The following is a 12293-nucleotide window of genomic DNA, read 5'->3' on the forward strand; positions in this document are numbered from 1 at the left end:
GGTTTGAACAATCCGGATAAGCGCAAGTACCATTTTGATTAGCCGTCGTACCTACAATGACTGTGCACTGTGTAAACAATGAGTGACGTATACGCGTGAGAGATCACTTCCGGTGCTTGCGTAAACTACACCAGAGCGCGTACACCCCTCACGCACCGGATGCCGTGCGCGCGCTCAAGGCAGTTGGACATAGTGGTGTATTAGAGGTAAAAAATGATATAAATACTATTCGGTTTCTCGCACAAACCGATCGTTTCGTGTCTTAGGACATCAATGTGTCGTCACGAGCTGCAGGGTTTAATTTGGATTTGTCTGTGCATGTTTTTTTTACTCTCATAGATTTTGTTACCATTGCCATGCATTATACGACTGATAGACTGCAACGGTTGGAGTTAAAAATCATCATTTGTGTTCTACTGAAGAAACAAAGTCACCTACATCTTGGATGCCCTGGGGGTAAGCAGATAAACATCAGATTTTCATTTTTGGGTGAACTATCCCTTTAAGTGTTATTCTTTCCTAAAAATCAATTGAGGACCCAGTCATAAGCAGCATACTCCACATGGAGCGCTGCCTCCACATATCGTGTCATAGACCATTTCTCATCTCTCTGAAAACTGTTCTATTGAAATCACAAATAAAATGCAACAAATACACCACCATTACTGATATACAGTACATACAGCTGACAAAAAGAACGGATGCAATTTATTAAAATATATAAAAATATTTTAATATTATGTATAATTTTATACAACAGTTTTAATTATTATACTTTACTATAAGTTATTATTTGTGTATTTGATATGCATACAACTCACATGTTCAAATGTTGGTTTATGATATTAATATTATTATCAATCCTCTTACAGTTTCTATTTCTCTTCAGGCATTTAAGGCAATTTAAGTCAATTCATGAAACATAACCGAAACTCCATTAATTCTCATGATCTAGGAAAGCACAATCTCTGAACAATACAATTTTCTCTAGGAACCCATAACAACATACTGTATATTTGCAATTCGCAACAAACATACAAAATCATTCAGTTACACTTTACCCATTAGTTAATGCATTAACTAACAATGAGCAATACATTTGTAACAGTATTTATCTTTTTAAACATTAGTTGATAAAAGTACTGTTAACTGTTATGTTCATAATAACTTGGGTCCATTAACTATTATTTAAAAATACAAATTTTAATTTTAATAATGTATTAGTAAATGTTGAAATGAACATGAACTAAGATTCTTACAAACATGTCAAATTTACCAGCACACATACACTTTCACTCACAGACCTCTAATACATCTTTTGTTGGCTTTGACATTAATAACCCACATTAGTGCTTCATTCATTATTAAACAGCATAGTTTTTGATGTTGTTATTACCTGATCATTCCTTATGGATGCTCTGTACAGTAAACGCCAAAAATCAATGTATATAATGGGAGGGATTTGTTACAGGAATACGTGCAAGCCCAGTCTCCATGGCAACGCCTCTTCCCATCACATCCTAGGCTGTGCTCAGATTTTTATAGCAATTGGAAAGCACATACACACACACACACACACACACACACACACACACAAACACACTGAAACAGCTCCTCCCCACACCCCCACCGCCCCATGCCCAAATCATCTGAACACCCCTCTTTATTGTGGCAGACCAAGGTAAACAACCCAGCACCGATTCCCACCCTTCCCTATTTTCAACTAATTCTCGCTGCCTAAACCTGTTTGGATTTTCCCAGCCCTCGAATGTTCACAACCCATTACGATGGACATCTGGCCGTTTCTGACGACAATTGATGAAATTCAAAGAATCTCTGGCCTTAATCCTAATGAATCAGAACCTAAAATAAATTCATAATCTATTCTGAAAATAAAACTGGAATTGTGTTATATATGAAGACTATCAAGTATGATGTAATCATCGTTCTGGTTTCTATTGAGGCCAGCGATGCGTGTCGTGTCCCACCTGAGCGGGGTCTCTCCGGCTGCCTGGAGTTGCAGTGGGTCTCTTCTTTCTCCACTCCACTCCTCTTGTCTCGTCTCCTCTTCCCTGCTGCTGCCTCCGCTCCCTGACTCAGCTCAGAGCCTCCAACTGCTGCTATACACACAAAAAATAATGATTTTCTCCCCCGTCTCCCTCCCTCCCTCTTTCTCTCTTGCCTGTTTGCTTGCTCGCCCTCTCTCTCTCTCCTCCCTTGGTCAGGGCTAAAAATAGCACCTTCATTCCCGTCCCTGTGACTGTAAAGTATCATTTGCAAAATGGATTTTACTGATGTGGTGGGGAGAACGAAAGAGAAGAGGGGAAGAAGTTGGTAGGACAGTGCAAGGAAAAAGAGTTAGACAAGATGAAAACACCCCCCCCACATCTGTGATAATAAACAGAGTGTGATTGACGCACTAATTAAAAGAGCCCCAGAGAAGTAAAAAAAAAAAAAAAACACCCCATTGATACTGAGATCAAAAAATACATTTGTTAGCATTCTGTGGGAAACGGAGTTTCATTCCTAATACCAGAGCAGCAGTTTTATAATTCATACATTAGTTTTTCCGGTATCCTGCATTGCTCTTTTTTTAATGATGAAATAAGCAAGTCAATTTATAACTGATTTTAGAGATATAGCTCTATTTTTTGACCTTGGTTCACTCAATGGTGTTCTTATCTTGAGTGAAGAGAGTTGTTTGTACAGCTATATATAGCTCCATCTGCAGGTATATTGAGCCTTCATTGACCTTTTATCATGTTCACGTTGCAGTCACACGTTGGAAAAGGGCAGTAAACTTGTGAGCATCAATATAACAAACAACACCAACGTACAGGGTCGATTCCCCACATGTGGTGCCTCAAATGTTTACAAGTGCGTATAGATTGTATGTGTGTGAATGAAAACTCAACAAAAATACATAGAGAAATCTGTTGTATACTGTCTTTCTCAAGCCAAACCGACCTTGTATTTCCCTAGTAAATTTATCTGCCTGTAAACCTATTAGACATACAGATGAAAATGTGACAAAATGTGTGGCGCAAAGTCCTTTACCTGTTATTGTAGACTGTTGTTATGTATATTCCACAGTCGTTGAGTGAGCTGTTGCTGTTATCGGATGATGCCGTCAACATAGACTTCACAAGACTGTCCTGTTTAAGCCACAAACATCATGTTCACTCTTAAAAATGTTTGTCTGACAAGGAAGGGTGTGAGAAAAAGAGAGAGGGAGTGAAAGGGAAGGACATGTCGAGAGGGAGGAGGTTGTTTTGAAGGTGGAGCAGTTTGGAAATCGGAACATTTTACAGACCAGCCCTGTTAAATTCAATATAATCCCATTCCATTTATCTGACTTCTGGTCAGAGGTCATATAAAAAGCTTTGCAGTCTTCTTGAACAAATTCACTGCACTCACGGCAGTGTTATTTTAGTATCTTTGTGATAGTGTCTATTAATATTTTGAATATATGTTTATTTTTATATTTTCAGTTTTCATTTTAAATTTAAAGTTTTATTTTTTCATTTTTTAAGTCTATATATTTTTTTATTTTTATTTCTTATTATTTTTTAGTTATTTTAGTAGACCAAGTTGAGCTAAATAAAAGTGATTTTTTAAAAGCTACACTGTAAAAAAAAATCTGTAGTTTTTACAAAATAATTTTGGCAGCTGTGGTTGCCAGAATAATTTTGTAAAAAATACAGAAAAACTGTAAACACATTTACGGCCAAAACCTTCCATTGCGTTTTTACAATATTTTACAGTTAAAATTACACTTATTTTTTACAGTGTAACTATAATAACTTTGTCTCAAGGATGGACTGGGCCAGATGCACTGAAAAAAGTAAATATAATTATTCAGCACTTGCACATAGATCTCAATGAATACATACTGCACAGTGTCCTCTTAAAGGGACATTGCTCCACTCAAAAATTCTCTCATTATTTACTCACCCTCATAGTGCACAACACAACGAAATCTCCACAACACAACAAAATCACCACAATGCAATACATAGGACGCTAATTGTATTGCGTTGTGCTACTTTCACTGTGTTGTGGTTTGTTTCTGTTGTGTTGTGCTAATTTCGCTGCGTTGTGGCTTGTTTCTGTTGTGTTGTGCTATTTTCATTGTGTTGTGGCATGTTTCCATTGTGACATGTTTCTGTTGTGTTGCGCTAATTTTCTTGTGTTGTGGCATGTTTCCATTGTGTTGTGACTTGTTTCTGTTGTGTTGCTACTTGTTTCCATTGTGTTGTGGCTTGTTTCCGTTGTGTTGCAACTTGTTTCCATTGTGCTTCGGCTTGTTTTTGTTGTGTTGTGCTAATTTCGTTGTGTTGTGACTTGTTTCCGTTGTGTTGTACTAATTTCGTTGTGGATTTTTTCAGTTGTTTTTAATTGTTTCCATTGTGTTGCGGCTTGTTTCCGTTGTGTTGCGGACTTGTTTCTGTTGTGTTGTGCTAATTTCATTGTGTTGTGTTGTGACTTGTTTCCTTTGTGTTGCAGCTTGTTTCCTTTGTATTATGCTAATTTCGTTGTGTTGTGTTATGGCTTGTTTCCGTTGTGTTGCGACTTGTTTCCATATAATTTTTTCATTATTGGAAATAATGACTTTTCAAATCATTATTGTAATAAAGACATAATGGTTAAATGGATTGCTTTTGCAATAAAAACAGAAAATCAAAACTTGAGTGAAAATCGATGCCTCTGGAAATCAGTGCCTCAAAAATTCAGACACCAACAGACCAAGTTCTAGAGGAAAGGTAGGCTAAATACAGGTGTAAAGTGCCTCCACTTCACTGTAACTGGCCGATCAATGCAATAATACACACCTATTATAAAGTTAAAAATGTACCCATTCGGAAATCAAGGTGTTTTTAGCGAACGCTCAGCTCGTTAAATTAAAACTGCGCCTTCATGCCGGTGACCATTTGCTTATGTGTGGGAGTATAACCAAAGGCTGTTTTGGAGGATGGAGGAAGATGAAAGAAGAAGTCTAATAAGAAGAATAATAGTCAGAAAGACAAGGGTACAGAGTCTTCTTGCTAAGTAGGTCGACCTGAGTCAAATGAAAGAAGGACAAAATGAGTGACAAGAGGGAATACAGAAGAAGTATGGAGCTTTATAATAAAGACTGTAATAGCACAGGCAAGTGAGTGCTGAAAGACCGAAAACCATGGCAATATGTGTGCGAATCATGCTAGGAATGAACTGTGTTGGCCTCAATGAACTGCAGTCACACCGAGCTGATATATTCTCATACTCATCTAGCCATCTTCTGCTGACCGCCACTCTAAGCAATAAAGAGATTAACACGTTCCTTTCATTTCCAGCACAGAACTGAATCACGTATGATGATTGTTCCCATCTGCTCTAAGAGGCAAAGATCAGATTTAAAGCTAATCCATGGCATTTTCACTTTTAAAACATTTTCTGCTTAATATGCAGCTGTCATGCTACAGTGAATTAAGCACACAAAGAAGATGATCAAGTCAAATAATCTTTAATTAATATACAAGAGGGTAAATCCACGATAGGCAGGGAGGTGACACACGTAGGAAACATTCACAAATTACATCAATAATACCAGACGAGGGAGCACGGGACAGACTACACTTTAAATACTAAAGCAAATGAAGATACACCTGAACCAAATAACACAATCAACGGGAGACAGAAACTGGGTCACGGTGAACACATGGTGAATGAAAACACAACAAAACAGGTCCATAGGTCTGACAGTTTGCCCCCCTCCTGGAAGGCGAGACTTCGCGCTGCAAAGAAAAAGGGAGGGACCGAGGGGGACAAAGAAGTGGATGTGGGATGGTAACGGGGAGGGCAAAGGGCTGGCAGGAACGCAGGCAGACAATACAGGTGGAGGTTTGGGCGGGGGACGGACTCCCGGGAGGAGGACGACAAACAGAGTCCAGGGTGGAGACGACGGAGGGAGGAGCCAGGAAGAAGACAGAAGGAGCCAGGGTGGCGAAGATGGAGGGAGGAGCCAGGGAGAAGACAGGAGGGACTTGGAGCAGGGAGAGCCAGGCGAGACTCAGGCCGCAGCCATGATGGCGACCCACGGTGTAGCCGACGGAGGGAGGAGGAGACAGCGGTGGTGATGGTGAGGACTAGTGCAGAGGTGGTGGGAGAGGGAGGCTGGGCGGGAGTTCAGGATGATCAGGGGGATTTGAAACGGTGTGTGCTGCCCACACACACACCATAAGGCCACTTCCAGCACCATGAGCGCCAGTGACAGGGGAACGACCTCCGTGGTCATTATAGTATAGGCATATAGTTCAGGGCAGACAGATAATTCCAGGCAGAGAGACAGTTCAAATACAACCTCTGTGATCATGACGGGACAGACGGAAGATGATGGTGGGAAAAGACAAGGCATGTCTGTATACAAATCTATGTCCTCGGAGCACAGCCTCGGCTCACCCCTAGAGGTGGTGCAGTGGGCGGGGCATTCCTCCGCGCCCTCGCTCCCTACTGACACTTCCACTGTTGCGTGCCTAGCAGTCGGCTTGCACACCTGGTCTGACGATCGGGGCTCCGGGGCAATCCTCATCTCTGTCGCACTCCTAGGCGATGGCTTGTCGGTCGTGGTGGGCTCTGGCTCTCTGTCAGCAGTGGGCTCGTACTGTGGCTCTGCGTAGCTGGGTGGTGGTAGGCTGGGCTCTGGGTCAAACATAATGAAAACAAAAGAAAAACTGGCAAAATGTAAAAAAAAAAGGCGGGAATACACGTGGTGCACTTGAACTTTTTCTCTTTGGTCCGGTATTCTGTCACACTACGGTGAATTAAGCGCATGAAGAAGAAGATCAAGTCAAATAATCTTTAATCCACAAGAGGGTAAATCCACGATAGGCAGGCAGGTGACACACGTAGGAAACATTCACAAATGACATCGATAATACCAGACGAGGGAGCACGGGACAGACTACACTTTAAATACTAAAGCAAATGAAGATAATGAACGAGACACACCTGAACCAAATGGCACAATCAACGGGAGACAGAAAATAGGTCACGGTGAACACATGGGGAATGAAAACACAACAAAACAGGTCCATAGGTCTGACAGCAGCGACAACTATAAACATAATTTTTGTACAATGCATAATCATATAGCGCTATTAAAACATTAAAACGTGTTTGAACTGCCAGATGCAGCAACAATGGGCCAACAAGTAAGGTGAGTTTAGGGGCGGTACTAACTGTTTATTCAAATAGTAGTAAACATAGGAAGTAGGAAACCTGTTTGAAAACAGGCTTATACTTCTTTAGGTGTGGCTAGTGGCTCAGAAATCTTTTTGCACTTCCTTTGGTTTCTGAGCCAACTGATAAACAGATTTACACTGTTTACCACCAATAAAATGTATTTTAGTTTTTCAAAACAAATTATATAACAGTTCTTTCCTAAAAGAAAGTGTATAAATGAATGTGTCATCTGATGTTAATGATGTGTTTGACCATCGCAATACCATGTCAAACACAAGCCCTTGATGGAATAGAGAGTTTGCAATAATAACCCAAGTGTGATTTATAATATGCATTGGTTATATGTTACACTTAGCTTATCAATAATGTTTAAAGTAGTTTTCAAAGAATTAACCTGAATTTTACATTTAATTTAAAAACTGCTCGTAGGTGAAATGTTAGTATTTGGGTAGTTAGTATTTTTTGTTTTGTCGATTTGCCAGAGTGTTTAGAATAAAATCTGAATAAGCGGCTGTGAGCTTAGATGTCTTATTAAACACGAAACAGCAGGGCATTTGATTTACCGTGAACTGGAAGGTCTGGTTTATGAGTAACTGTGCACGCCTTCTGCAGCACGTGTAACCTGTTTATCACGTGCAGGATAGCGACCCACTGAGATCCTTTGAAAATATGACCTTTATCATTCACCCTCAGCACTGACAGCCTGTTTGGTACTAAAGATGTTTTGCTCTTAGACGACACGATACCTTCATAGTCCTTCTGTTCGTGACTGCTGCATCATCTCCCAGTCACTTTAATAAATGAAGCGTGCTGCATGTGATCTGGCATCAAAGGCTTTGATGGAGCTACATATGGCAAGCCGAAAATAGCTTAGCCTCCTTTGATATTTGCTAGTTATTTTTGAAAAACATTTTTTTTTTTTAAACTGTTGAATGAATAATTAGCTGTGTCTCAAATACCTACTTAGCTGACTATCTAGAACATTTTAGGGCTTTGGTGTTTGTTCACTTGTTTTGAGACATTGTAGTCATTTTTTATGTACAGGTGTCACTTTCACTGACAATGTTAAGCTTCTCTGTAATTTTTCTAACTGATTATTTAATTTCTAGACATTTTTTTGTGGTACTATTCTAACTTACAGATCATAGATCTATAGACTTTATAAAACTATATATATATATATACTATAAAACCTATAGAATGAATTCTACATAGAATAAAATAACTCTAGCAGTCTTTCAATAATAATAATAATAATAACAATGACTGATAACTAGTGAATCATTTATGTATGTATGTACAAAACTAACTCAGATTATCCATTTAATAATTATGGCAGTTTCATTTAGGATCTCATTTAGAACACTGAACTTTACAAAAAGGTGGTATATTCCCATGAGTATCAGATATAATTAAAGTGTTAACATTGTAACCAGAACTCAAATACTGTACATTCACATCTGAGAGCTGACTGAAGAGCATTTATTTGAATTACAGAACGTTTCACTTTAAAATGAACTTGATTAGCACAAACCTGTCAATATTGTACTGTGAATAAAAAGGAAATTTAGCAAAATAGTAAGTTTGAAGTTGAGAATATTGGTCTTAGTAAACACTGCATAGTAACATGTCACTTCACCTTGGACAACATTTCACAAAAAAGGTTTAGGTTAATTATACTATTTAAAATTAAGTCTAAGTATTTGAACATTTATAGTTTCTGAACAAGTTCATATTAATGTGTGAACTTTTAGCATATATATTAATGCGATGTGAAAACTCACAAAGAGAATGCAATTAAATAAAGCTCAGATGTTATTTTATCACTGACACCAAAGAACAGGACTTGCAGTTTCGTATGCCAGTTTCCATTCGCTACCATTGAAGGAATAGTTTACTCCATTCAAGATGTAGATGAGTTTGTTTCTTCATCGGAACAGATATGAAGAAATTTAGATTTCACATCACTTGCTCACCAATGGATCTTCTGAAGCTGTGTTGATTACTTGTGGATTATTGTGATGTTTTTATCAGCTGTTTGGACTCTCCTTCTGACGGCACCCATTCACTGCAGAGCATCCATTGGTAAGCAAGTGTTGTAATGATACATTTCTTCAAATCCGTTCTGCTGAAGAAACAAACGCATCTACACCTTGCATGGCCTGAAGGTGAAGTCAGTCCATTCCTATTAGTGAAGAAATGACTCAGAGATGTTAGGGCCAGTTCATAATGGAGTCACCTTCTTCTAGCAATAAAAGAAAATGTGGCTCAATTTGTTGAAAATTTGTACGTTTTGGTAACATTTTGAAGTTGGCACAGTTGATTTAAGAGTCAAATTTTATCATGCAAATATCCAATGTCTAATTCTTTGAGTTGCAAACAGCTCCGAAAGAGATGCAATGCGATTTGGTCACAGCATTTCAAAGCTAACATGATACACAAACAGTAAAATTACACAACAGCATGTTGCTTCACATAAACACAGAAAGCAATTTGCCCTAAAAAAACACCATTAGTTTGCTAGTTGTATTCAGGGTTCATTTGAAGTAACTCTTACACAATGTGGTTATATAAAACACCACGGAGTTCTTATTCTCCAATAAAGAGAGAAGCACTGCCATCTTGTGGCCATCAGTTGGTTTCTACTTAAAATCTATTTTCCAAACTTTTCTTAACACACAGCTGGAATGAGACCAACACTGTTAATTCATTTGCAGCTTTATTAAGTGAAGAATGCGATGAATCAAGAATGTAGACGTCTACTTGTACCCCTTGAATCAAGAATGTAGACGGTCGTAAATGAAGAATGCAGATGTCTATTGCATTTTTAATATACACTGATATCTCAATACAGTGCTCAGACAATGTGGAGGAGATATCATAGTATTGGCTCTTGGATACGTGTAGGATTGTCACTCATGCTGCATGCACAAAAAAGCGCAAAGTGGTCGAATAAACACAAAACGGCTTTGGGAGAAAGCACAGGTACTTCAATAAATACAAAAAAAAAAAATTCTAGTTCATATTTACAACATTTACGAAGGGATTCAGATCTGTGCATTTATTAAGAGAGAAGCCAGATAAGTGTTAGAAGAATTAGCCATGTGGTTACAGAATTCATGTTTTGTTCCAAAATGTCACGAGACGACCAGCAATCCCACAGCAGTCATCCTAATGGGCCGTTCACACTTGCATCCATCTGTGTTGTTTTTTCCCCCATGTAAACATTGCGACACATTTGCCTGCTGCGATGCATCTTGCTGTTTATTCAGCATATTGCTGAAGTTAGAAGGGGTTTACATTCCATTATGCTGCAACTAGCTGATTTACATTTGTTCATTTAGCAGAATATAAATATTTCTGAACACATTACGACCCCTAAGGAGTATGATTTTTCAACATAAGGTTCGTAGTATCCAGATTTGAGGTGCAGTCACATTTAAGGTGCAGTCAAATACCATTGTTTTACGAATTTTCACAGGTGAAATCCAGGCATTTCAATAGGAATCAACACAATCTGAAATTCCGTGTAGGGACAAAAGATTTCCCAATGCAGATTTGACAAGTTGGACACACAGATTCACCGCACTGATCAACAGAATGCTGCTTGGTTTAAAAGTGACCTCTGTGTGAACTGTGCTTCACACATCGCTACACTATTGATGATATAATAGACCTTTTTGTATGTGAAATTTCAGAGAAATTTACAGCTGTTCAGCTGATTTGCATTGGCAAAATCCAGACATTTCAACAGAATCTACACAGTTGGGAATTTCATGCGGGCAAAGGATTTTTGAATACAGATTTTGCATCAGGGTTAATTAAGTTGGTCACACAAATTGTCAATAGACAATGGACCTTTTTGTCCACAAAAGTAGACTAAATTTCACAAGTGACCACACATTTACACAAGATCCATATCCCTTCCGAAAATTAACCATGGTTTTATTGTAGTAAAAGTGCATTAACCATGTTTTTTTTGCCGTATTGATTACCATTTGTATAACCAGAGTTTTACTACAAATACTATGGTTAAACTATGTTTAGTGTAGCAAAACCATGGTTAATTTGTTGTTACTGTGGCTTAACCATAGTAACCATGGTTTTTTGGTTTTATTTGTGTTAAAATCATGGTTCATTTTCGTAAGGGGTCCTTGGGCAGTTAGCTCTATATATACTGTACTGTAATGCAATGGAGGTTAGTTGACTTAAAACTTTGGACAAGATACACCAAATGTTGAACCATCATTCTCCTGATGAAAAAAAAGCATTGAACCAGCTTTTTAGCTAGTCTTGTTTAAGCTGGTCTTCCATTCTGGTCAAGATTGTGTTCAGCTGGTTTAGCTGGTCTGCCAGCCTCACCAGCTGACCAAAACTCATCTAAAACTAACAAGCCAGACCATATATGATCAGCAAACCAGCTTGAGCTGATTTAATTAGGTTTTAAGCTGGGTCAATAAACCTTTAAAAGTGAGATAATGACAAACAACACGACTTTTCCCTTAGAGAAATATGGCAAAAAAATATGATTCATGGATCTCTTCATTCAACAAGCTTTCATCTGAGTGCTTTAAAACTTCTGAAAAAAATCTTGCTTTACGTCAGGTTCAAACTGTACAATTTTGCCACCTGAGACAAATTTTAGGATCGTACAATTTCTGTAGTGCAAAATATGAGGCCTTTGCGTGATGTGTATGCACCATCAGATGATTTATTCCCTTCACAATGATGCTCAGCCTCAAAAGTTCTGGTGGTGAGTGAAATTTTGTTGCACCACTTGTATATGTTGTCAACAGCACCACTGGGATCAAAATTGTGGATAAGATGTGTATTGTACAGTCTGATTGTTGACCTCACACAAAATCTCACTGGGATCATGTACAACAATCGTAGAGGACTGGAAAAATCGTACAGTATGTGCCCGGTCAAAGCTTAAACTGCCAGATCTCCACAACAGACAGTTTCTTATGCTCCTGCTTTACCCCATGTGTTTTTAAAGTAGCCAAACGTGGTAAATCCCTGGGACAATGTCATCTTCAAAAAAAAAAAAAAAAAGCAAAACTTACGGAATC

General features: G+C 38.5%; 1 protein-coding gene across 1 annotated transcript in view; it reads right to left on the reverse strand.

The window, feature by feature from the left end:
- Positions 1-7878, reverse strand: part of LOC107689183 (uncharacterized) — an 11892-nt gene extending 4014 nt beyond the window's left edge. Inside the window, exons 1-2 of the mRNA XM_016487107.1 lie at positions 7874-7878; positions 1989-2117 (exon numbers count right to left, since the gene is read on the reverse strand). The gene's annotated coding sequence lies outside the window, so the exon portion shown is untranslated. The remainder of the gene's footprint in view (positions 1-1988; positions 2118-7873) is intronic.
- Positions 7879-12293: the final 4415 nt, after the last annotated feature.

This window comes from Sinocyclocheilus anshuiensis, unplaced genomic scaffold (genome assembly GCF_001515605.1).
Source record: "Sinocyclocheilus anshuiensis isolate Anshui unplaced genomic scaffold, SAMN03320099.WGS_v1.1 scaffold966, whole genome shotgun sequence".
NCBI classification, from domain to species: Eukaryota; Metazoa; Chordata; class Actinopteri; order Cypriniformes; family Cyprinidae; genus Sinocyclocheilus; species Sinocyclocheilus anshuiensis.